The 27,176-nt window shown below is 51.7% G+C and overlaps 2 non-coding genes across 2 annotated transcripts; both read right to left on the bottom strand.

Annotated features, from left to right (window-relative positions):
• Window positions 1–21,726: 21,726 nt before the first annotated feature.
• On the bottom strand, window positions 21,727–21,800 carry TRNAN-GUU (transfer RNA asparagine (anticodon GUU)). Its single transcript has one exon. It is a non-coding gene; the product is annotated as a tRNA-Asn (tRNA).
• A 5,087-nt stretch (window positions 21,801–26,887) lies between these two features.
• Window positions 26,888–26,961, bottom strand: TRNAN-GUU (transfer RNA asparagine (anticodon GUU)). The gene has a single exon. It is a non-coding gene; the product is annotated as a tRNA-Asn (tRNA).
• Between the last annotated feature and the right edge of the window lie 215 nt (window positions 26,962–27,176).

Genomic DNA, 27,176 nt, shown 5'->3' with positions numbered 1-27,176 from the left:
GCTATCAGCCCAAAGAAAAAAAGCAACACACCACTCCTGGGAGGGCTCGAATACCCAATCTTTAAGTTAACAGCCGATCGAATAGCCAATTGCGCCACGGAGGTGGTCGTGCTCCACTCTCACCACCATCAGAACATATCTTTAAAGCTATCAGCCCAAAGAAAAAAAAGCGCCACACCACCACCAGGTGGGCTCGTCCTTCCAACCTTTCGGTTAACAGCCAATCGCGCCAGCCAATTGCGCCTCGGAGACAGTCGTGCTCCACTCTCACCACCATCAGAAAATTTCTTCAAAGTTATCAGCCCAAAGAAATAAAAGCACCGCACCACCACCGCGTGGGCTCGTACTTCCAACCTTTCGATTAAAAGCAGATCGCGCTAGCCAATTGCGCCACGAAGACGGTCCTGCTCCACTCTCACCACCATCAGAACATATCTTCAAAGCTATCAGTCCAAAGAAAAAAAAGCAACACACAACTCCCGGGAGGACTCGAACCTCCAACCTTTCGGTTAACAGCCGATCGCATAGCCAATTGCGCCACGGAGACAGTCGTGCTCCACTCTCACCACGTCAGAACATTTCTTCAGAGCTATCAGCCCAAAGTAAAAAAAGCGCCGCACCACCACCGGGTGCGCTCGTACCTCCAACCTTTCGGTTAACAGCCGATCGCGCTAGCAAATTGCGTCAGGGAGACAGTCCTGCTTCACACTCACCACCATCAGAACATATTTTCAAAGCTATCAGCCCAAAGAAAAAAAAGCAACAAACCACTCCCGGGAGGGCTCCAACCTCCAACCTTTCAGTTAACAGCCGATCGCATAGCCAATTGCGGCACGAAGACAGGTGTGCTCCACTCTCACCACCGTCAGAAGATTTCTTCAGAGCTATCAGCCCAAAGGAAAAAAAGCGCCGCACCACCACCGGGTGGGCTCGAACCTCCAACCTTTCGGTTAACAGCCGACCGCGCTAGCCAATTGCGCCACGGAGACAGTCGTTCTCCACTCTCACCACCATCTGAACATATCTTCAAAGCTATCAGCCCAAAGAAAAAAAGCGCCGCACCTCCATGGGGTGGGCTCGTACCTCCAACCTTTCGGTTAACAGCCGATCCTGGTAGCCAATTGCGCCACGGAGACAGTCCTGCTCCACTCTCACCACTATCAGAACATATCTTCAAAGCTATCAGCCCAAAGAAAAAAAAGCGCCGCACCACCACCGGGTGTGCTCGAACCTCCAACTTTTCGGTTAACAGCCGATCACGCTAGCCAATTGCGCCACGGAGACAGTCGTGCTCCACTCTCACCACCATCAGAACATATATTTAAAGCTATCAGCCCAAAGAAAAAAAAAAGCGCCGCACCACCACCGGTGGGCTCGTACCTCCACCCCTTCGGTTAACAGCCGATCGCGCTAACCAATTGCGCCACGGAGACAGTCCTGCTCCACTCTCACCACCATCAGAACATAACTTCAAAGCTATCAGCCCTAAGAAAAAAAAGCAACGCACTACTCCCGGGAAGGCTCAAACCTCCAACCCTTCAGCTAACAGCCGATCGCATAGCCAATTGCGCCACGGAGACAGTCGTGCTCCACTCTTACCACCATCAGAACATATCTTCAAAGCTATCAGCCCAAAGAAAAAAAAGCGCCGCACCACCACCGGGTGGGCTCGTACCTCCAACCTTTCGATTAAAAGCAGATCGCGCTAGCCAATTGTTCCACGGAGACGGTCCTGCTCCACTCTCACCACCATCAGAAGATATCTTCAAAGCTATCAGTCCAAAGAAAAAAAAGCAACACACCACTCCCGGGAGAGTTCTCACCTCCAACCTTTCGGTTAACAGCCGATCGCATAGCCAATTGCGCCACGCAGACAGTCGTGCTCCACTCTCACCACCATCAGAACATTTCTTCAGAGCTATCAGCCCAAAGTAAAAAAAAGCGCTTTACCACCACCGGGTGCGCTCGTACCTCCAACCTTTCGGTTAACAGCCGATCGCGCTAGCAAATTGCGCCACGGAGACAGTCGTGCTCCTCTCTCACCACCATAAGAACATATTTTCAAAGTTATCAGCCCACAGAAAAAAAGCGCCGCACCACCAGGTGGTCGGCTCATACCTCCAACCTTTCGGTTAACAGCCGATCGCGCTAGCCAATTGCGCCACGGAGATAGTCCTGCTCCACACTCATCACCATCAGAACATATTTTCAAAGCTATCAGCCCAAAGAAAAAAAAGCAACAAACCACTCCCGGGAGGGCTCCAACCTCCAACCTTTCAGTTAACAGCCGATCGCATAGCCAATTGCGGCACGAAGACAGGTGTGCTCCACTCTCACCACCGTCAGAAGATTTCTTCAGAGCTATCAGCCCAAAGGAAAAAAAGCGCCGCACCACCACCGGGTGGGCTCGAACCTCCAACCTTTCGGTTAACAGCCGATCGCGCTAGCCGATTGCGCCACGGAGACAGTCGTTCTCCACTCTCACCACCATCTGAACATATCTTCAAAGCTATCAGCCCAAAGAAAAAAAGCGCCGCACCTCCATGGGGTGGGCTCGTACCTCCAACCTTTCGGTTAACAGCCGATCCTGGTAGCCAATTGCGCCACGGAGACAGTCCTGCTCCACTCTCACCACTATCAGAACATATCTTCAAAGCTATCAGCCCAAAGAAAAAAAAGCGCCGCACCACCACCGGGTGTGCTCGAACCTCCAACTTTTCGGTTAACAGCCGATCACGCTAGCCAATTGCGCCACGGAGACAGTCGTGCTCCACTCTCACCACCATCAGAACATATCTTTAAAGCTATCAGCCCAAAGAAAAAAAAAAGCGCCGCACCACCACCGGTGGGCTCGTACCTCCACCCCTTCGGTTAACAGCCGATCGCGCTAACCAATTGCGCCACGGAGACAGTCCTGCTCACTCTCACCACCATCAGAACATAACTTCAAAGCTATCAGCCCGAAGAAAAAAAAGCAAGGCACTACTCCCGGGAAGGCTCAAACCTCCAACCCTTCAGCTAACAGCCGATCGCATAGCCAATTGCGCCACGAAGACAGTCGTGCTCCACTCTTACCACCATCAGAACATATCTTCAAAGCTATCAGCCCAAAGAAAAAAAAGCGCCGCACCACCACCGGGTGGGCTCGTACCTCCAACCTTTCGATTAAAAGCAGATCGCGCTAGCCAATTGTTCCACGGAGACGGTCCTGCTCCACTCTCACCACCATCAGAAGATATCTTCAAAGCTATCAGTCCAAAGAAAAAAAAGCAACACACCACTCCCGGGAGAGTTCTCACCTCCAACCTTTCGGTTAACAGCCGATCGCATAGCCAATTGCGCCACGCAGACAGTCGTGCTCCACTCTCACCACCATCAGAACATTTCTTCAAAGATATCAGCTCAAAGAAAAAAAAGCAACACACCAACACCGGAAGGGCTCGTACCTCCAACCTTTCAGTTAACAGCCGATCGAATAGCCAATTGCGCCACGGAGACAGTCGTGCTCCACTATCACCACCATCAGAACATATTTTCAAAGCTATCAGCCGAAAGAAAAAAAGCGCCGCACCACCACCGGGTGGGCTCGTACCTCCAACCTTTCGGTTAACAGCCGACCGCGCTAGCTAATTGCGCACCGGAGACAGTCCTGCTCCACTCTCACCACCTACAGAACATATCTTCAAAGCTATCAGCCCAAAGAATAAAAAGCAACACACCACTCCAGGGAGGGCTCGAACCTCCAACCTTTCAGTTAACAGCCGATCGCATAGCCGATTGCGGCACGGAGACAGTCGTGCTTCACTTTCACCACCGTCAGAAGATTTCTTCAAAGCTATCAGTCCAAAGAAAAAAAAGCGCCACACCTCCACCGGGTGCGCTCGTACCTCCAACCTTTCGGTTAACAGCCGATCGCGCTAGCCAATTGTGCCACGGAGACAGTCCTGCTCCACACTCACGACCATCAGAACATATTTTCAAAGCTATCAGCCCAAAATAAAAAAAGCAACTCATCACTCCCGGGAGGGCTCGAACCTCCAACCTTTCGGTTAACAGCCGATCGCGCTAGCCAATTGCGCCACGGAGATAGTCCTGCTCCACACTCACCACCATCAGAACATATTTTCAAAGCTATCAGCACAAAATAAAAAAAGCAACTCACCACTCCCGGGAGGGCTCGAACCTCCAACCTTTCGGTTAACAGCCGATCGCATAGCCAATTGCGCCACGCAGACAGTCGTGCTCCACTCTCACCACCATCAGAACATTTCTTCAGAGCTATCAGCCCAAAGTAAAAAAAGCGCTGTACCACCACCGGGTGGGCTCGAACCTCCAACCTCTCGGTTAACAGCCGATCGCGCTAGCCTATCGCGCCACGAAGACAGTCGTGCTCCACTCTCACCACCATCAGAACATATCTTCGAAGCTATCAGTCCGAAGAAAAGGAAGCGCGCACCTCCACCGGGTGGGCTCGTACCTACAACCATTCGGTTAACAGCCGATCGCGCTGGCCAATTGCGTCACGGAGACAGTCCTGCTTCACACTCAACACCATCAGAACATATTTTCAAAGCTATCAGCCCAAAGAAAAAAAGCAACAAACCACTCCCGGGAGGGCTCCAACCTCCAACATTTCAGTTAACAGCCGATCGCGGTAGCCAATTGCGCCACGGAGACAGTCCTGCTCCACTCTCACCACTATCAGAACATATCTTCGAAGCTATCAGCCCAAAGAAAAAAAAAGCAACACACCACTCCCGGGAGGGCTCGAACATCCAACCTTTCGGTTAACAGCCGATCGCTCTAGCCAATTGCGCCACGGAGACAGTCGTTCTCCACTCTCACCACCATCAGAACATATCTTCAAAGCTATCAGCCCAAAGAAAAAAAAGTGCCGCACCTCCACCGGGTGGGCTCGTACCTCCAACCTTTCGGTTAACAGCCGATCGCGGTAGCCAATTCCGCCACGGAGACAGTCCTGCTCCACTCTCACCACCATCAGAACATATCTTCAAAGCTATCAGCCCAAAGAAAAAAAGCAACACACCAATCCCGGGAGGGCTCGAATATCCAACCTTTCGGTTAACAGCCGATCGCGCTAGCCAATTGCGCCATGGAGACAGTCGTGCTCAGCTCTCAGCACCATCAGAACATATCTTCAAAGCTATCAGCCCAAAGACAAAAAAGCGCCGCACCACCACCGGATGGGCTCGTCCATCCAACCTTTCTATTAAAAGCCGATCGCGCTAGCCAATTGCGCCACGGTGACAGTCCTGCTCCACTCTCACCACCATCAGAACATTTATTCAAAGCTATCAGCTCAAAGAAAAAAAAGCAACACAACACCACCGGATGGGCTCGTACCTCCAACCTTTCAGTTAACAGCCGATCGAATAGCCAATTTCGCCACGGAGACAGTCGGGCTCCACTCTCATCACCATCAGAACATATTTTCAAAGCTATCAGCCCGAAGAAAAAAAAGCGCCGCACCACCACCGGGTGGGCTCGTACCTCCAACCTTTCGGTTAACAGCCGATCGCGCTAGCTAATTGCGCCACGGAGACAGTCCTGCTCCACTCTCACCACCATCAGAACATATCTTCAAAGCTATCACCCCAAAGAACAAAAAGCAACACACCACTCCCGGGAGGGCTCGAACCTCCAACCTTTCGGTTAACAGCCGATCACGCTAGCCAATTGCGCCACGGAGACAATCGTGCTCCACTCTCACCACCATCAGAACATATCTTCAAAGCTATCAGCCCAAAGACAAAAAAGCACCGCACCACCACCGGGTGGGCTCGTACATCCAACCTTTCTGTTAACAGCCGATCGCGCTAGCCAATTGCGCCACGGAGACAGTCCTGCTCCACTTTCACCACCATCAGAATATTTCTTCAAAGATATCACCTCAAAGAAAAAAAAGCAACACACCAACACCGGATGGGCTCGTACCTCCAACCTTTCAGTTAACAGCCGATCGCATAGCCGATTGCGGCACGGAGAATGTCGTGCTTCACTTTCACCACCGTCAGAAGATTTCTTCACAGCTATCAGCCCAAAGAAAAAAAAGCGCCGCACCACCACCGGGTCGGCTCGTACCTCCAACCTTTCGGTTAACAGCCGATTGCGCTAGCCAATTGCGCCACGGAGACAGTCATGCTCCACTCTCACCACCATCAGAACATATCTTCAAAGCTATCAGCACAAAGAATAGAAAGCGCCGCACCACCACCGGGTGTGCTCGTACCTCCAACGTTTCGATTAAAAGCCGATTACGCTAGCCAATTGCGCCACGGAGACAGTCGTGCTCTACTCTCACCACCATCAGAACATATCTTCAAAGCTATCCGCCAAAAGAAAAAAAAGCGCCGCAACACCACCGGGTGGGCTCGTACCTCCAACATTTCGGTTAACAGCCGATCGCGCTAGCCAATTGCGCCACGGAGACAGTCCTGCTCTACACTCGCCACCATCAGAACATATTTTCAAAGCTATCAGCCCAAAGAAAAAAAAAGCAACAAACCACTCCCGGGAGGGCTCCAACCTCCAACCTTTCAGTTAACAGCCGATCGCATAGCCAATTGCGCCACGAAGACAGTCGTGATCCACTCTCACCACCGTCAGAAGATTTCTTCAGAGATAGCAGCCCAAAGGAAAAAAAGCACGGCACCACCACCGGGTGGGCTCGAACCTCCTACCTCTCGGTTAACAGCCGATCGCGCTAGCCAATCGCACCACGAAGACAGTCGTGCTCCACTCTCACCACCATCAGAACATATCTTCAAAGCTATCAGTCCAAAGAACAGAAAGCGCTGCACCTCCACCGGGTGGGCTCGTACCTCCAACCTTTCGGTTAACAGCCGATCGCGGTAGCCAATTGCGCCACGGAGACAGTCCTGCTCCACTCTCACCACTATCAGAACATATCTTCGAAGCTATCAGCCCAAAGAAAAAAAGCAACACACCACTCCCGGGAGGGCTCGAACATCCAACTTTTCGGTTAACAGCCGATCGCTCTAGCCAATTGCGCCACGGAGACAGTCGTTCTCCACTCTCACCACCATCAGGACATATCTTCAAAGCTATCAGCCCAAAGAAAAAAAAGCGCCGCACCTCCACCGGGTGGGCTCGTACCTCCAACCTTTCGGTTAACAGCCGATCGTGGTAGCCAATTGCGCCAAGGAGACAGTCCTGCTCCACTCTCACCACGATCAGAACATATCTTCAAAGCTATCAGCCCAAAGAAAAAAAGCAACACACCACTCCCGGGAGGGCTCGAATACCCAACCTTTCAGTTAACAGCCGATCGAATAGCCAATTGCGCCACGGAGGTAGTCGTGCTCCACTCTCACCACCATCAGAACATATCTTTAAAGCTATCAGCCCAAAGAAAAAAAGCGCCACACCACCACCAGGTGGGCTCATCCTTCCAACCTTTCGGTTAACAGCCAATCGCGCCAGCCAATTGCGCCTCGGAGACAGTCGTGCTCCACTCTCACCACCATCAGAAAATTTCTTCAAAGTTATCAGCCCAAAGAAATAAAAGCACCGCACCACCACCGCGTGGGCTCGTACCTCCACCCCTTCGGTTGACAGCCGATCGCGCTAACCAATTGCGCCACGGAGACAGTCCTGCTCCACTCTCACCACCATCAGAACATAACTTCAAAGCTATCAGCCCTAAGAAAAAAAAGCAACACACTACTCCCGGGAAGGCTCGAACCTCCAACCCTTCAGCTAACAGCCGATCGCGTAGCCAATTGCGCCACGGAGACAGTCGTGCTCCACTCTTACCACCATCAGAACATATCTTCAAAGCTATCAGCCCAAAGAAAAAAAAGCGCCGCACCACCACCGGGTGGGCTCGTACCTCCAACCTTTCGATTAAAAGCAGATCGCATAGCCAATTGCGCCACATAGACAGTCGTGCTCCACTCTCACCACTATCAGAACATTTCTTCAGAGCTATCAGCCCAAAGTAAAAAAAGCGCTGTACCACCACCGGGTGCGCTCGTACCTCCAACCTTTCGGTTAACAGCCGATCGCGCTAGCAAATTGCGCCACGGAGACAGTCGTGCTCCTCTCTCACCACCATAAGAACATATTTTCAAAGTTATCAGCCCACAGAAAAAAAGCGCCGCACCACCACCTGGTCGGCTCATACCTCCAACCTTTCGGTTAACAGCCGATCGCGCTAGCCAATTGCGCCACGGAGACAATCGTGCTCCACTCTCACCACCATCAGAACATATCTTCAAAGCTATCAGCCCAAAGACAAAAAAGCACCGCACCACCACCGGGTGGGCTCGTACATCCAACCTTTCTGTTAACAGCCGATCGCGCTAGCCAATTGCGCCACGGAGACAGTCCTGCTCCACTCTCACCACCATCAGAATATTTCTTCAAAGATATCACCTCAAAGAAAAAAAAGCAACACACCAACACCGGATGGGCTCGTACCTCCAACCTTTCAGTTAACAGCCGATCGCATAGCCGATTGCGGCACGGAGAATGTCGTGCTTCACTTTCACCACCGTCAGAAGATTTCTTCACAGCTATCAGCCCAAAGAAAAAAAAGCGCCGCACCACCACCGGGTCGGCTCGTACCTCCAACCTTTCGGTTAACAGCCGATTGCGCTAGCCAATTGCGCCACGGAGACAGTCATGCTCCACTCTCACCACCATCAGAACATATCTTCAAAGCTATCAGCACAAAGAATAGAAAGCGCCGCACCACCACCGGGTGTGCTCGTACCTCCAACGTTTCGATTAAAAGCCGATTACGCTAGCCAATTGCGCCACGGAGACAGTCGTGCTCTACTCTCACCACCATCAGAACATATCTTCAAAGCTATCCGCCAAAAGAAAAAAAAGCGCCGCAACACCACCGGGTGGGCTCGTACCTCCAACATTTCGGTTAACAGCCGATCGCGCTAGCCAATTGCGCCATGGAGACAGTCCTGCTCTACACTCGCCACCATCAGAACATATTTTCAAAGCTATCAGCCCAAAAAAAAAGCAACAAACCACTCCCGGGAGGGCTCCAACCTCCAACCTTTCAGTTAACAGCCGATCGCATAGCCAATTGCGCCACGAAGACAGTCGTGATCCACTCTCACCACCGTCAGAAGATTTCTTCAGAGATAGCAGCCCAAAGGAAAAAAAGCACGGCACCACCACCGGGTGGGCTCGAACCTCCTACCTCTCGGTTAACAGCCGATCGCGCTAGCCAATCGCACCACGAAGACAGTCGTGCTCCACTCTCACCACCATCAGAACATATCTTCAAAGCTATCAGTCCAAAGAACAGAAAGCGCCGCACCTCCACCGGGTGGGCTCGTACCTCCAACCTTTCGGTTAACAGCCGATCGCGGTAGCCAATTGCGCCACGGAGACAGTCCTGCTCCACTCTCACCACTATCAGAACATATCTTCGAAGCTATCAGCCCAAAGAAAAAAAGCAACACACCACTCCCGGGAGGGCTCGAACATCCAACCTTTCGGTTAACAGCCGATCGCTCTAGCCAATTGCGCCACGGAGACAGTCGTTCTCCACTCTCACCACCATCAGGACATATCTTCAAAGCTATCAGCCCAAAGAAAAAAAAGCGCCGCACCTCCACCGGGTGGGCTCGTACCTCCAACCTTTCGGTTAACAGCCGATCGTGGTAGCCAATTGCGCCACGGAGACAGTCCTGCTCCACTCTCACCACGATCAGAACATATCTTCAAAGCTATCAGCCCAAAGAAAAAAAGCAACACACCACTCCCGGGAGGGCTCGAATACCCAACCTTTCAGTTAACAGCCGATCGAATAGCCAATTGCGCCACGGAGGTAGTCGTGCTCCACTCTCACCACCATCAGAACATATCTTTAAAGCTATCAGCCCAAAGAAAAAAAGCGCCACACCACCACCAGGTGGGCTCATCCTTCCAACCTTTCGGTTAACAGCCAATCGCGCCAGCCAATTGCGCCTCGGAGACAGTCGTGCTCCACTCTCACCACCATCAGAAAACTTCTTCAAAGTTATCAGCCCAAAGAAATAAAAGCACCGCACCACCACCGCGTGGGCTCGTACCTCCACCCCTTCGGTTGACAGCCGATCGCGCTAACCAATTGCGCCACGGAGACAGTCCTGCTCCACTCTCACCACCATCAGAACATAACTTCAAAGCTATCAGCCCTAAGAAAAAAAAGCAACACACTACTCCCGGGAAGGCTCGAACCTCCAACCCTTCAGCTAACAGCCGATCGCATAGCCAATTGCGCCACGGAGACAGTCGTGCTCCACTCTTACCACCATCAGAACATATCTTCAAAGCTATCAGCCCAAAGAAAAAAAAGCGCCGCACCACCACCGGGTGGGCTCGTACCTCCAACCTTTTGATTAAAAGCAGATCGCATAGCCAATTGCGCCACGCAGACAGTCGTGCTCCACTCTCACCACTATCAGAACATTTCTTCAGAGCTATCAGCCCAAAGTAAAAAAAGCGCTGTACCACCACCGGGTGCGCTCGTACCTCCAACCTTTCGGTTAACAGCCGATCGCGCTAGCAAATTGCGCCACGGAGACAGTCGTGCTCCTCTCTCACCACCATAAGAACATATTTTCAAAGTTATCAGCCCACAGAAAAAAAGCGCCGCACCACCACCTGGTCGGCAAATACCTCCAACCTTTCGGTTAACAGCCGATCGCGCTAGCCAATTGCGCCACGGAGATAGTCCTGCTCCACACACACCACCATCAGAACATATTTTCAAAGCTATCAGCCCAAAATAAAAAAAAGCAACTCACCACTCCCGGGAGGGCTCGAACCTCCAACCTTTCGGTTAACAGCCGATCGCATAGCCAATTGCGCCACGCAGACAGTCGTGCTCCACTCTCACCACCATCAGAACATTTCTTCAGAGCTATCAGCCCAAAGTAAAAAAAGCGCTGTACCACCACCGGGTGCGCTCGTACCTCCAACCTTTCTATTAACAGCCGATCGCGCTAGCCAATTGCGCCACGGAAACAGTCCTGCTCCACTCTCACCACCATCAGAACATTTCATCAAAGATATCAGCTCAAAGAAAAAAAAGCAACACACCAACACCGGAAGGGCTCGTACCTCCAACCTTTCAGTTAACAGCCGATCGAATAGCCAATTGCGCCACGGAGACAGTCGTGCTCCACTATCACCACCATCAGAACATATTTTCAAAGCTATCAGCCGAAAGAAAAAAAGCGCCGCACCACCACCGGGTGGGCTCGTACCTCCAACCTTTCGGTTAACAGCCGACCGCGCTAGCTAATTGCGCCACGGAGACAGTCCTGCTCCACTCTCACCACCTACAGAACATATCTTCAAAGCTATCAGCCCAAAGAATAAAAAGCAACACACCACTCCAGGGAGGGCTCGAACCTCCAACCTTTCAGTTAACAGCCGATCGCATAGCCGATCGCGGCACGGAGACAGTCGTGCTTCACTTTCACCACCGTCAGAAGATTTCTTCAAAGCTATCAGTCCAAAGAAAAAAAAGCGCCACACCTCCACCGGGTGCGCTCGTACCTCCAACCTTTCGGTTAACAGCCGATCGCGCTAGCCAATTGTGCCACGGAGACAGTCCTGCTCCACACTCACGACCATCAGAACATACTTTCAAAGCTATCAGCCCAAAATAAAAAAAGCAACTCACCACTCCCGGGAGGGCTCGAACCTCCAACCTTTCGGTTAACAGCCGATCGCGCTAGCCAATTGCGCCACGGAGACAGTCGTGCTCCAATCTCACCACCATCAGAACATATCTTCAAAGCTATCAGCCCAAAGACAAAAAAGCACCGCACCACCAACGGGTGGGCTCGTACATCCAACCTTTCTGTTAACAGCCGATCGCGCTAGCCAATTGCGCCACGGTGACAGTCCTGCTCCACTCTCACCACCATCAGAACATTTCTTCAAAGCTATCAGCTCAAAGAAAAAAAAGCAACACAACACCACCGGATGGGCTCGTACCTCCAACCTTTCAGTTAACAGCCGATCGAATAGCCAATTTCGCCACGGAGACAGTCGTGCTCCACTCTCATCACCATCAGAACATATTTTCAAAGCTAACAGCCGAAAGAAAAAAAAAGCGCCGCACCACCACCGGGTGGGCTCGTACCTCCAACCTTTCGGTTAACAGCCGATCGCGCTAGCTAATTGCGCCACGGAGACAGTCCTGCTCCACTCTCACCACCATCAGAACATATCTTCAAAGCTATCAGCCCAAAGAATAAAAAGCAACACACCACTCCGGGGAGGGCTCGAACCTCCAACCTTTCAGTTAACAGCCGATCGCATAGCCGATTGCGGCACGGAGACAGTCGTGCTTCACTTTCACCACCTTCAGAAGATTTCTTCAGAGCTATCAGCCCAAAGAAAAAAAAGCGCCGCACCACCACCGGATCGGCTCATACCTCCAACCTTTCGGTTAACAGCCGATCGCGCTAGCCAATTGCGCCACGGAGATAGTCCTGCTCCACACTCACCACCATCAGAAGATATTTTCAAAGCTATCAGCCTAAAATAAAAAAAGCAACTCACCACTCCCGGGAGGGCTCGAACCTCCAACCTTTCGGTTAACAGCCGATCGCGCTAGCCAATTGCGCCATGGAGACAGTCGTGCTCCACTCTCACCACCATCAGAACATATCTTCAAAGCTATCAGCCCAAAGAATAAAAAGCAACACACCACTCCCGGGAGGGCTCGAACCTCCAACCTTTCAGTTAACAGCCGATCGCATAGCCGATTGCGGCACGGAGACAGTTGTGCTTAACTTTCACTACCGTAAGAAGATTTCTTGAGAGCTATCAGCCCAAAGAGAAAAAAGCGCCGCACCACCACCGAGTCGGCTCCTACCTCCAACCTTTCGGTTAACAGCCAATTGCGCAAGCGAATTGCGCCACGGAGACAGTCGTGCTCCACTCTCACCACCATCAGAACATATCTTCAGAGCTATCAGCCCAAAGAAAAGAAAGCGCCGCACCACCACCGGGTGTGCTCGTACCTCCAACGTTTCGATTAAAAGCCGATTACGCTAGCCAATTGCGCCACGGAGACAGTCGTGCTCTACTTTCACCACCATCAGAACATATCTTCAAAGCTATCCGCCAAAGAAAAAAAGCGCCGCAACACCACCGGGTGGGCTCGTACCTCCAACATTTCGGTTAACAGCCGATCACGCTAGCCTATTGCGCCACGGAGACAGTCCTTCTCTACACTCACCACCATCAGAACATATTTTCAAAGCTATCAGCCCAAAGAAAAAAAGCAACAAACCACTCCCGGGAGGGCTCCAACCTCCAACCTTTCAGTTAACAGCCGATCGCATAGCCAATTGCGCCATGAAGACAGTCGTGATCCACTCTCACCACCTTCAGAAGATTTCTTCAGAGCTATCAGCCCAAAGGAAAAAAATCGCCGCACCACTACCGGGTGGGCTCGAACCTCCAACCTCTCGGTTAACAGCCGATCGCGCTAGCCTATCGCGCCACGAAGACAGTCGTGCTCCACTCTCACCACCATCAGAACATATCTTCAAAGCTATCAGTCCGAAGAAAAGGAAGCGCCGCACCTCCACCGGGTGGGCTCGTACCTCCAACCATTCGGTTAACAGCCGATCGCGCTGGCCAATTGCGTCACGGAGACAGTCCTGCTTCACACTCACCACCATCAGAACATATTTTCAAAGCTATCAGCCCAAAGAAAAAAAAGCAACAAACCACTCCCGGGAGGGCTCCAACCTCCAACCTTTCAGTTAACAGCCGATCGCGGTAGCCAATTGCGCCACGGAGACAGTCCTGCTCCACTCTCACCACTATCAGAACATATCTTCGAAGCTATCAGCCCAAAGAAAAAAAAAGCAACACATCACTCCCGGGAGGGCTCGAACATCCAACCTTTCGGTTAACAGCCGATCGCTCTAGCCAATTGCGCCACGGAGACAGTCGTTCTCCACTCTCACCACCATCAAAACATATCTTCAAAGCTATCAGCCCAAAGAAAAAAAAGTGCCGCACCTCCACCGGGTGGGCTCGTACCGCCAACCTTTCGGTTAACAGCCGATCGCGGTAGCCAATTCCGCCACGGAGACAGTCCTGCTCCACTCTCACCACCATCAGAACATATCTTCAAAGCTATCAGCCCAAAGAAAAAAAGCAACACACCACTCCCGGCAGGGCTCGAATATCCAACCTTTCGGTTAACAGCCGATCGCGCTAGCCAATTGCGCCATGGAGACAGTCGTGCTCCACTCTCAGCACCATCAGAACATATCTTCAAAGCTATCAGCCCAACGACAAAAAAGCGCCGCACCACCACCGGATGGGCTCGTCCATCCAACCTTTCTATTAACAGCCGATCGCGCTAGCCAATTGCGCCACGGTGACAGTCCTGCTCCACTCTCACCACCATCAGAACATTTATTCAAAGCTATCAGCTCAAAGAAAAAAAAAGCAACACAACACCACCGGATGGGCTCGTACCTCCAACCTTTCAGTTAACAGCCGATCGAATAGCCAATTTCGCCACGGAGACAGTCGGGCTCCACTCTCATCACCATCAGAACATATTTTCAAAGCTATCAGCCCGAAGAAAAAAAAGCGCCGCACCACCACCGGGTGGGCTCGTACCTCCAACCTTTCGGTTAACAGCCGATCGCGCTAGCTAATTGCGCCACGGAGACAGTCCTGCTCCACTCTCACCACCATCAGAACATATCTTCAAAGCTATCACCCCAAAGAACAAAAAGCAACACACCACTCCCGGGAGGGCTAGAACCTCCAACCTTTCAGTTAACAGCGGATCGCATAGCCGATTGCGGCATGGAGACAGTCGTGCTTCACTTTCACCACCGTCAGAACATTTCTTCAGAGCTATCAGCCCAAAGAAAAAAAAGCGTCGCACCACCACCGGGTCGGCTCGTACCTCCAACCTTTTGGTTAACAGCCGATCGCGCTAGCCAATTGCGCCACGGAGATAGTCCTGCTCCACACTCACCACCATCAGAACATATTTTCAAAGCTATCAGCCCAAAATAAAAAAAAAGCAACTCACCACTCCCGGGAGGGCTCGAACCTCCAACCTTTCGGTTAACAGCCGATCGCGCTAGCCAATTGCGCCACGGAGACAATCGTGCTCCACTCTCATCACCATCAGAACATATTTTCAAAGCTATCAGCCCGAAGAAAAAAAAGCGCCGCACCACCACCGGGTGGGCTCGTACCTCCAACCTTTCGGTTAACAGCCGATCGCGCTAGCTAATTGCGCCACGGAGACAGTCCTGCTCCACTCTCACCACCATCAGAACATATCTTCAAAGCTATCACCCCAAAGAACAAAAAGCAACACACCACTCCCGGGAGGGCTAGAACCTCCAACCTTTCAGTTAACAGCGGATCGCATAGCCGATTGCGGCATGGAGACAGTCGTGCTTCACTTTCACCACCGTCAGAAGATTTCTTCAGAGCTATCAGCCCAAAGAAAAAAAAGCGTCGCACCACCACCGGGTCGGCTCGTACCTCCAACCTTTTGGTTAACAGCCGATCGCGCTAGCCAATTGTGCCACGGAGATAGTCCTGCTCCACACTCATTACCATCAGAACATATTTTCAAAGCTATCAGCCCAAAATAAAAAAAAGCAACTCACCACTCCCGGGAGGGCTCGAACTTCCAACCTTTCGGTTAACAGCCGATCGCGCTAGCCAATTGCGCCACGGAGACAATCGTGCTCCACTCTCACCACCATCAGAACATATCTTCAAAGCTATCAGCCCAAAGACAAAAAAGCACCGCACCACAACCGGGTGGGCTCGTACATCCAACCTTTCTGTTAACAGCCGATCGCGCTAGCCAATTGCGCCACGGAGACAGTCCTGCTCCACTCTCACCACCATCAGAATATTTCTTCAAAGATATCAGCTCAAAGAAAAAAAAGCAACACACCAACACCGGATGGGCTCGTACCTCCAACCTTTCAGTTAACAGCCGATCGCATAGCCGATTGCGGCACGGAGAATGTCGTGCTTCACTTTCACCACCGTCAGAAGATTTCTTCACAGCTATCAGCCCAAAGAAAAAAAAGCGCCGCACCACCACCGGGTCGGCTCGTACCTCCAACCTTTCGGTTAACAGCCGATTGCGCTAGCCAATTGCGCCACGGAGACAGTCATGCTCCACTCTCACCACCATCAGAGCATATCTTCAAAGCTATCAGCACAAAGAATAGAAAGCGCCGCACCACCACCGGGTGTGCTCGTACCTCCAACGTTTCGATTAAAAGCCGATTACGCTAGCCAATTGCGCCACGGAGACAGTCGTGCTCTACTCTCACCACCATCAGAACATATCTTCAAAGCTATCCGCCAAAAGAAAAAAAAAGCGCCGCAACACCACCGGGTGGGCTCGTACCTCCAACATTTCGGTTAACAGCCGATCACGCTAGCCAATTGCGCCACGGAGACAGTCCTGCTCTACACTCGCCACCATCAGAACATATTTTCAAAGCTATCAGCCCAAAGAAAAAAAAAAACAAACCACTCCCGGGAGGGCTCCAACCTCCAACCTTTCAGTTAACAGCCGATCGCATAGCCAATTGCGCCACGAAGACAGTCGTGATCCACTCTCACCACTGTCAGAAGATTTCTTCAGAGCTAGCAGCCCAAAGGAAAAAAAGCGCGGCACCACCACCGGGTGGGCTCGAACCTCCTACCTCTCGGTTAACAGCCGATCGCGCTAGCCAATCGCACCACGAAGACAGTCGTGCTCCACTCTCACCACCATTAGAACATATCTTCAAAGCTATCAGTCCAAAGAACAGAAAGCGCCGCACCTCCACCGGGTGGGCTCGTACCTCCAACCTTTCGGTTAACAGCCGATCGCGGTAGCCAATTGCGCCACGGAGACAGTCCTGCTCCACTCTCACCACTATCAGAACTTATCTTCGAAGCTATCAGCCCAAAGAAAAAAAGCAACACACCACTCCCGGGAGGGCTCGAACATCCAACCTTTCGGTTAACAGCCGATCGCTCTAGCCAATTGCGCCACGGAGACAGTCGTTCTCCACTCTCACCACCATCAGAACATATCTTCAAAGCTATCAGCCCAAAGAAAAAAAAGGCGCCGCACCTCCACCGGGTGGGCTCGTACCTCCAACCTTTCGGTTAACAGCCGATCGTGGTAGCCAATTGCGCCACAGAGGCAGTCCTGCTCCACTCTCACCACCATTAGAACATATCTTCAAAGCTATCAGTCCAAAGAACAGAAAGCGCCGCACCTCCACCGGGTGGGCTCGTACCTCCAACCTTTCGGTTAACAGCCGATCGCGGTAGCCAATTGCGCCACGGAGACAGTCCTGCTCCACTCTCACCACCATCAGAAAATATCTTTAAAGCTATCAGCCCAAAGAAAAAAAAGCGCCACACCACCACCAGGTGGGCTCATCCTTCCAACCTTTCGGTTAACAGCCAATCGCGCCAGCCAATTGCGCCTCGGAGACAGTCGTGCTCCACTCTCACCACCATCAGAAAATTTCTTCAAAGTTATCAGCCCAAAGAAATAAAAGCACCGCACCACCACCGCGTGGGCTCGTACCTCCACCCCTTCGGTTGACAGCCGATCGCGCTAACCAATTGCACCACGGAGACAGTCCTGCTCCACTCTCACCACCATCAGAACATAACTTCAAAGCTATCAGCCCTAAGAAAAAAAAGCAACACACTACTCCCGGGAAGGCTCGAACCTCGAACCCTTCAGCTAACAGCCGATCGCATAGCCAATTGCGCCACGGAGACAGTCGTGCTCCACTCTTACCACCATCAGAACATATCTTCAAAGCTATCAGCCCAAAGAAAAAAAAGCGCCGCACCACCACCGGGTGGGCTCGTACCTCCAACCTTTCGATTAAAAGCAGATCGCGCTAGCCAATTGCGCCACGAAGACGGTCCTGCTCCACTCTCACCACCATCAGAACATATCTTCAAAGCTATCAGTCCAAAGAAAAAAAGCAACACACAACTCCCGGAAGGACTCGAACCTCCAACCTTTCGGTTAACAGCCGATCGCATAGCCAATTGCGCCACGGAGACAGTCGTGCTCCACTCTCACCACCGTCAGAACATTTCTTCAGAGCTATCAGCCCAAAGTGAAAAAAGCGCCGCACCACCACCGGGTGCGCTCGTACCTCCAACCTTTCGGTTAACAGCCGATCGCGCCAGCAAATTGCGTCAGGGAGACAGTCCTGCTTCACACTCATCACCATCAGAACATATTTTCAAAGCTATCAGCTCAAAGAAAAAAAGCAACAAACCACTCCCGGGAGGGCTCCAACCTCCAACCTTTCAGTTAACAGCCGATCGCATAGCCAATTGCGGCACGAAGACAGGTGTGCTCCACTCTCACCACCGTCAGAAGATTTCTTCAGAGCTATCAGCCCAAAGGAAAAAAAGCGCCGCACCACCACCGGGTGGGCTCGAACCTCCAACCTTTCGGTTAACAACCGATCGCGCTAGCCAATTGCGCCACGGAGACAGTCGTTCTCCACTCTCACCACCATCTGAACATATCTTCAAAGCTATCAGCCCAAAGAAAAAAAGCGCCGCACCTCCATGGGGTGGGCTCGTACCTCCAACCTTTCGGTTAACAGCCGATCGTGGTAGCCAATTGCGCCACGGAGACAGTCCTGCTCCATTCTCACCACTATCAGAACATATCTTCAAAGCTATCAGCCCAAAGGAAAAAAAGCGCCGCACCACCAACGGGTGTGCTCGAACCTCCAACTTTTCGGTTAACAGCCGATCACGCTAGCCAATTGCGCCACGGAGACAGTCGTGCTCCACTCTCACCACCATCAGAACATATCTTTAAAGCTATCAGCCACAAGAAAAAAAAGCGCCGCACCACCACCGGTGGGCTCGTACCTCCACCCCTTCGGTTAACAGCCGATCGCGCTAACCAATTGCGCCACGGAGACAGTCCTGCTCCACTCTCACCACCATCAGAACATAACTTCAAAGCTATCAGCCCTAAGAAAAAAAAGCAACGCACTACTCCCGGGAAGGCTCAAACCTCCAACCCTTCAGCTAAGAGCCGATCGCATAGCCAATTGCGCCACGGAGACAGTCGTGCTCCACTCTTACCACCATCAGAACATATCTTCAAAGCTATCAGCCCAAAGAAAAAAAGCGCCGCACCACCACCGGGTGGGCTCGTACCTCCAACCTTTCGATTAAAAGCAGATCGCGCTAGCCAATTGCGCCACGGAGACGGTCCTGCTCCACTCTCACCTCCATCAGAAGATATCTTCAAAGCTATCAGTCCAAAGAAAAAAAAGCAACACACCACTCCCGGGAGGGTTCTCACCTCCAACCTTTCGGTTAACAGCCGATCGCATAGCCAATTGCGCCACGCAGACAGTCGTGCTCCACTCTCAGCACCATCAGAACATTTCTTCAGAGCTATCAGCCCAAAGTAAAAAAAGCGCTGTACCACCACCGGGTGCGCTCGTACCTCCAACCTTTCGGTTAACAGCCGATCGCGCTAGCAAATTGCGCCACGGAGACAGTCGTGCTCCTCTCTCACCACCATAAGAACATATCTTCAAAGTTATCAGCCCACAGAAAAAAAGCGCCGCACCACCACCTGGTCGGCTCATACCTCCAACCTTTCGGTTAACAGCCGATCGCGCTAGCCAATTGCGCCACGGAGATAGTCCTGCTTCACACTCACCACCATCAGAACATATTTTCAAAGCTATCAGCCCAAAATAAAAAAAGCAACTCACCACTCCCGGGAGGGCTCGAACCTCCAACCTTTCGGTTAACAGCCGATCGCATAGCCAATTGTGCCACGCAGACAGTCGTGCTCCACTCTCACCACCATCAGAACATCTCTTCAGAGCTATCAGCCCAAAGTAAAAAAAGCGCTGTACCACCACCGGGTGCGCTCGTACCTCCAACCTTTCGGCTAACAGCCGATCGCGCTAGCAAATTGCGCCACGGAGACAGTCGTGCTCCTCTCTCACCACCATAAGAACATATCTTCAATGTTATCAGCCCTCAGAAAAAAAAGCGCCGCACCACCACCGGGTGGGCTCGAACCTCCAACCATTCGGTTAACAGCCGATCGCGCTAGCCAATAGCGCCACGGAGACAGTCCTGCTCCACACTCACCACCATCAGAACATATTTTCAAAGCTATCAGCCCAAAATAAAAAAAAGCAACTCACCACTCCCGGGAGGGCTTGAACCTCCAACCTTTCGGTTAACAGCCGATCGCGCTAGCCAATTCCGCCACGGAGACAGTCGTGCTCCACTATCACCACCATCAGAACATATTTTCAAAGCTATCAGTCGAAAGAAAAAAAAGCGCCGCACCACCACCGGGTGGGCTCGTACCTCCAACCTTTCGGTTAACAGCCGACCGCGCTAGCTAATTGCGCCACGAGACAGTCCTGCTCCACTCTCACCACCTACAGAACATATCTTCAAAGCTATCAGCCCAAAGAATAAAAAGCAACACACCACTCCAGGGAGGGCTCGAACCTCCAACCTTTCAGTTAACAGCCAATCGCATAGCCGATTGCGGCACGGAGACAGTCGTGCTTCACTTTCACCACCGTCAGAAGATTTCTTCAAAGCTATGAGTCCAAAGAAAAAAAAGCGCCGCACCTCCACCGGGTGGGCTCGTACCTCCAACCTTTCGGTTAACAGCCGATCGCGCTAGCCAATTGTGCCACGGAGACAGTCCTGCTCCACACTCACGACCATCAGAACATATTTTCAAAGCTATCAGCCCAAAATAAAAAAAGCAACTCACCACTCCCGGGAGGGCTCGAACCTCCAACCTTACGGTTAACAGCCGATCGCGCTAGCCAATTGCGCCACGGAGACAGTCGTGCTCCAATCTCACCACCATCAGAACATATCTTCAAAGCTATCAGCCCAAAGACAAAAAAGCACCGCACCACCAACGGGTGGGCTCGTACATCCAACCTTTCTGTTAACAGCCGATCGCGCTAGCCAATTGCGCCACGGTGACAGTCCTGCTCCACTCTCACCACCATCAGAACATTTCTTCAAAGCTATCAGCTTAAAGAAAAAAAAGCAACACAACACCACCGGATGGGCTCGTACCTCCAACCTTTCAGTTAACAGCCGATCGAATAGCCAATTTCGCCACGGAGACAGTCGTGCTCCACTCTCATCACCATCAGAACATATTTTCAAAGCTAACAGCCCAAAGAAAAAAAAGCGCCGCACCATCACCGGGTGGGCCCGTACCTCCAACCTTTCGGTTAACGGCCGATCGCGCTAGCTAATTGCGCCACGGAGACAGTCCTGCTCCACTCTCACCACCATCAGAACATATCTTCAAAGCTATCAGCCCAAAGAATAAAAAGCAACACACCACTCCCGGGAGGGCTCGAACCTCCAACCTTTCAGTTAACAGCCGATCGCATAGCCGATTGCGGCACGGAGACAGTCGTGCTTCACTTTCACCACCTTCAGAAGATTTCTTCAGAGCTATCAGCCCAAAGAAAAAAAAGCGCCGCACCACCACCGGATCGGCTCATACCTCCAACCTTTCGGTTAACAGCCGATTGCGCTAGCCAATTGCGCCACGGAGATAGTCCTGCTCCACACTCACCACCATCAGAACATATTTTCAAAGCTATCAGCCCAAAATAAAAAAAAGCAACTCACCACTCCCGGGAGGGCTCGAACCTCCAACCTTTCGGTTAACAGCCGATCGCGCTAGCCAATTGCGCCACGGAGGTAGTCGTGCTCCACTCTCACCACCATCAGAAAATATCTGTAAAGCTATCAGCCCAAAGAAAAAAAAGCGCCACACCACCACCAGGTGGGCTCATCCTTCCAACCTTTCGGTTAACAGCCAATCGCACCAGCCAATTGCGCCTCGGAGACAGTCGTGCTCCACTCTCACCACCATCAGAAAATTTCTTCAAAGTTATCAGCCCAAAGAAATAAAAGCAACGCACCACCACCACGTGGGCTCGTACCTCCAACCTTTCAGTTAACAGCCGATCGAATAGCCAATTGCGCCACGGAGACAGTCGTGCTCCACTATCACCACCATCAGAACATTTTCAAAGCTATCAGCCCAAAGAAAAAAAAGCGCCGCACCACCACCGGGTTGGCTCGTACCTCCAACCTTTCGGTTAACAGCCGATCGCGCTAGCTAATTGCGCCACAGAGACAGTCCTGCTCCACTCTCACCACCTACAGAACATATCTTCAAAGCTATCAGCCCAAAGAATAAAAAGCAACACACCACTCCCGGGAGGGCTCGAACCTCCAACCTTTCAGTTAACAGCCGATCGCATAGCCGATTGCGGCACGGAGACAGTCGTGCTTCACTTTCACCACCGTAAGAAGATTTCTTCAGAGCTATCAGCCCAAAGAAAAAAAAGCGCCGCACCACCACCGGGTCGGCTCGTACCTCCAACCTTTCGGTTAACAGCCGATTGCGCTAGCCAATTGCGCCACGGAGACAGTCGTGCTCCACTCTCACCACCATCAGAACATATCTTCAAAGCTATCAGCCCAAAGAAAAGAAAGCGCCGCACCACCACCGGGTGTGCTCGTACCTCCAACGTTTCGATTAAAAGCCGATTACGCTAGACAATTACGCCACGGAGACAGTCGTGCTCTACTCTCACCACCATCAGAACATATCTTCAAAGCTATCCGCCAAAAGAAAAAAAAGCGCCGCAACACCACCGGGTGGGCTCGTACCTCCAACATTTCGGTTAACAGCCGATCGCGCTAGCCTATTGCGCCACGGAGACAGTCCTTCTCTACACTCACCACCATCAGAACATATTTTCAAAGCTATCAGCCCAAAGAAAAAAAAGCAACAAACCACTCCCGGGAGGGCTCCAACCTCCAACCTTTCAGTTAACAGCCGATCGCATAGCCAATTGCGCCACGAAGACAGTCGTGATCCACTCTCACCACCGTCAGAAGATTTCTTCAGAGCTATCAGCCCAAAGGAAAAAAAGCGCCGCACCACCACCGGGTGGCTGGAACCTCGTACCTCTTGGTTAACAGCCGATCGCGCTAGCCAATGGCACCACGAAGACAGTCGTGCTCCACTCTCACCACCATAAGAACATATCTTCAAAGCTATTAGTCCAAAGAAAAGAAAGCGCCGCACCTCCACCGGGTGGGCTCGTACCTCCAACCTTTCGGTTAACAGCCGATCGCGGTAGCCATTTGCGTCACAGAGACAGTCCTGCTCTACACTCACCACCATCAGAACATATTTTCGAAGCTATCAGCCCAAAGAAAAAAAAGCAACAAACCACTCCCGGGAGGGCTCCAACCTCCAACCTTTCAGTTAACAGCCGATCGCATAGCCAATTGCGCCACGAAGACAGTCGTGATCCACTCTCACCACCGTCAGAAAATTTCTTCAGAGCTATCAGCCCAAAGGAAAAAAAGCGCCGCACCACTACCGGGTGGGCTCGAACCTCCAACCTCTCGGTTAACAGCCGATCGCGCTAGCCTATCGCGCCACGAAGACAGTCGTGCTCCACTCTCACCACCATCAGAACATATCTTCGAAGCTATCAGTCCGAAGAAAAGAAAGCGCCGCACCTCCACCGGGTGGGCTCGTACATCCAACCTTTCTATTAACAGCCGATCGCGCTAGCCAATTGCGCCACGGAAACAGTCCTGCTCCACTTTCACCACCATCAGAACATTTCTTCAAAGATATCAGCTCAAAGAAAAAAAAGCAACACACCAACACCGGATGGGCTCGTACCTCCAACCTTTCAGTTAACAGCCGATCGAATAGCCAATTGCGCCACGGAGACAGTCGTGCTCCACTATCACCACCATCAGAACATATTTTCAAAGCTATCAGCCGAAAGAAAAAAAAGCGCCGCACCACCACCGGGTGGGCTCGTACCTCCAACCTTTCGGTTAACAGCCGACCGCGCTAGCTAATTGCGCCACGGAGACAGTCCTGCTCCACTCTCACCACCTACAGAACATATCTTCAAAGCTATCAGCCCAAAGAATAAAAAGCAACACACCACTCCAGGGAGGGCTCGAACCTCCAACCTTTCAGTTAACAGCCAATCGCATAGCCGATTGCGGCACGGAGACAGTCGTGCTTCACTTTCACCACCGTCAGAAGATTTTTTCAAAGCTATCAGTCCAAAGAAAAAAAAGCGCCGCACCTCCACCGGGTAGGCTCGTACCTCCAACCTTTCGGTTAACAGCCGATCGCGCTAGCCAATTGTGCCACGGAGACAGTCCTGCTCCACACTCACGACCATCAGAACATATTTTCAAAGCTATCAGCCCAAAATAAAAAAAGCAACTCACCACTCCCGGGAGGGCTCGAACCTCCAACCTTTCAGTTAACAGCCGATCGAATAGCCAATTTCGCCACGGAGACAGTCGTGCTCCACTCTCATCACCATCAGAACATATTTTCAAAGCTAACAGCCCAAAGAAAAAAAAGCGCCGCACCACCACCGGGTGGGCCCGTACCTCCAACCTTTCGGTTAACAGCCGATCGCGCTAGCTAATTGCACCACGGAGACAGTCCTGCTCCACTCTCACCACCATCAGAACATATCTTCAAAGCTATCAGCCCAAAGAATAAAAAGCAACACACCACTCCCGGGAGGGCTCGAACCTCCAACCTTTCAGTTAACAGCCGATCGCATAGCCGATTGCGGCACAGAGACAGTCTTGCTTCACTTTCACCACCTTCAGAAGATTTCTTCAGAGCTATCAGCCCAAAGAAAAAAAAGCGCCGCACCACCACCGGATCGGCTCATACCTCCAACCTTTCGGTTAACAGCCGATCGCGCTAGCCAATTGCGCCACGGAGATAGTCCTGCTCCACACTCACCACCATCAGAACATATTTTCAAAGCTATCAGCCCAAAATAAAAAAAAGCAACTCACCACTCCCGGGAGGGCTCGAACCTCCAACCTTTCGGTTAACAGCCGATCGCGCTAGCCAATTGCGCCACGGAGACAGTCGTGCTCCACTCTCACCACCATCAGAACATATCTTCAAAGCTATCAGCCCAAAGACAAAAAAGCACCGCACCACCACCGGGTTGGCTCGTACATCCAACCTTTCTGTTAACAGCCGATCGCGCTAGCCAATTGCGCCACGGAGACAGTCCTACTCCACTCTCACCACCATCAGAATATTTCTTCAAAGATATCAGCTCAAAGAAAAAAAAGCAACACACCAACACTGGATGGGCTCGTACCTCCAACCTTTCAGTTAACAGCCGATCGAATAGCCAATTGCGCCACGGAGACAGTCGTGCTCCACGATCACCACCATCAGAACATTTTCAAAGCTATCAGCCCAAAGAAAAAAAAGCGCCGCACCACCACCGGGTTGGCTCGTACCTCCAACCTTTCGGTTAACAGCCGATCGCGCTAGCTAATTGCGCCACAGAGACAGTCCTGCTCCACTCTCACCACCTACAGAACATATCTTCAAAGCTATCAGCCCTAAGAATAAAAAGCAACACACCACTCCCGGGAGGGCTCGAACCTCCACCCTTTCAGTTAACAGCCGATCGCATAGCCGATTGCGGCACGGAGACAGTCGTGCTTCACTTTCACCACCGTAAGAAGATTTCTTCAGAGCTATCAGCCCAAAGAAAAAAAAGCGCCGCACCACCACCGGGTCGGCTCGTACCTCCAACCTTTCGGTTAACAGCCGATCGAATAGCCAATTGCGCCACGGAGACAGTCGTGCTCCACGATCACCACCATCAGAACATTTTCAAAGCTATCAGCCCAAAGAAAAAAAAGCGCCGCACCACCACCGGGTTGGCTCGTACCTCCAACCTTTCGGTTAACAGCCGATCGCGCTAGCTAATTGCGCCACAGAGACAGTCCTGCTCCACTCTCACCACCTACAGAACATATCTTCAAAGCTATCAGCCCTAAGAATAAAAAGCAACACACCACTCCCGGGAGGGCTCGAACCTCCACCCTTTCAGTTAACAGCCGATCGCATAGCCGATTGCGGCACGGAGACAGTCGTGCTTCACTTTCACCACCATCAGAACATATCTTCAAAGCTATCAGCCCAAAGACAAAAAAGCACCGCACCACCAACGGGTGGGCTCGTACATCCAACCTTTCTGTTAACAGCCGATCGCGCTAGCCAATTGCGCCACGGTGACAGTCCTGCTCCACTCTCACCACCATCAGAACATTTCTTCAAAGCTATCAGCTTAAAGAAAAAAAAGCAACACAACACCATCGGATGGGCTCGTACCTCCAACCTTTCAGTTAACAGCCGATCGAATAGCCAATTTCGCCACGGAGACAGTCGTGCTCCACTCTCATCACCATCAGAACATATTTTCAAAGCTAACAGCCCAAAGAAAAAAAAGCGCCGCACCACCACCGGGTGGGCCCGTACCTCCAACCTTTCGGTTAACAGCCGATCGCGCTAGCTAATTGCGCCACGGAGACAGTCCTGCTCCACTCTCACCACCATCAGAACATATCTTCAAAGCTATCAGCCCAAAGAATAAAAAGCAACACACCACTCCCGGGAGGGCTCGAACCTCCAACCTTTCAGTTAACAGCCGATCGCATAGCCGATTGCGGCACGGAGACAGTCGTGCTTCACTTTCACCACCTTCAGAAGATTTCTTCAGAGCTATCAGCCCAAAGAAAAAAAAGCGCCGCACCACCACCGGATCGGCTCATACCTCCAACCTTTCGGTTAACAGCCGATCGCGCTAGCCAATTGCGCCACGGAGATAGTCCTGCTCCACACTCACCACCATCAGAACATATTTTCAAAGCTATCAGCCCAAAATAAAAAAAAGCAACTCACCACTCCCGGGAGGGCTCGAACCTCCAACCTTTCGGTTAACAGCCGATCGCGCTAGCCAATTGCGCCACGGAGGTAGTCGTGCTCCACTCTCACCACCATCAGAAAATATCTGTAAAGCTATCAGCCCAAAGAAAAAAAAGCGCCACACCACCACCAGGTGGGCTCATCCTTCCAACCTTTCGGTTAACAGCCAATCGCGCCAGCCAATTGCGCCTCGGAGACAGTCGTGCTCCACTCTCACCACCATCAGAAAATTTCTTCAAAGTTATCAGCCCAAAGAAATAAAAGC

Source organism: Rhipicephalus microplus, chromosome 2, assembly GCF_043290135.1.
Source record: "Rhipicephalus microplus isolate Deutch F79 chromosome 2, USDA_Rmic, whole genome shotgun sequence".
Lineage (NCBI taxonomy): Eukaryota > Metazoa > Arthropoda > Arachnida > Ixodida > Ixodidae > Rhipicephalus > Rhipicephalus microplus.
The sequence above is the reverse complement of the archived record's forward strand: the minus strand, read 5'-3'. Positions and strand labels throughout refer to the sequence as shown.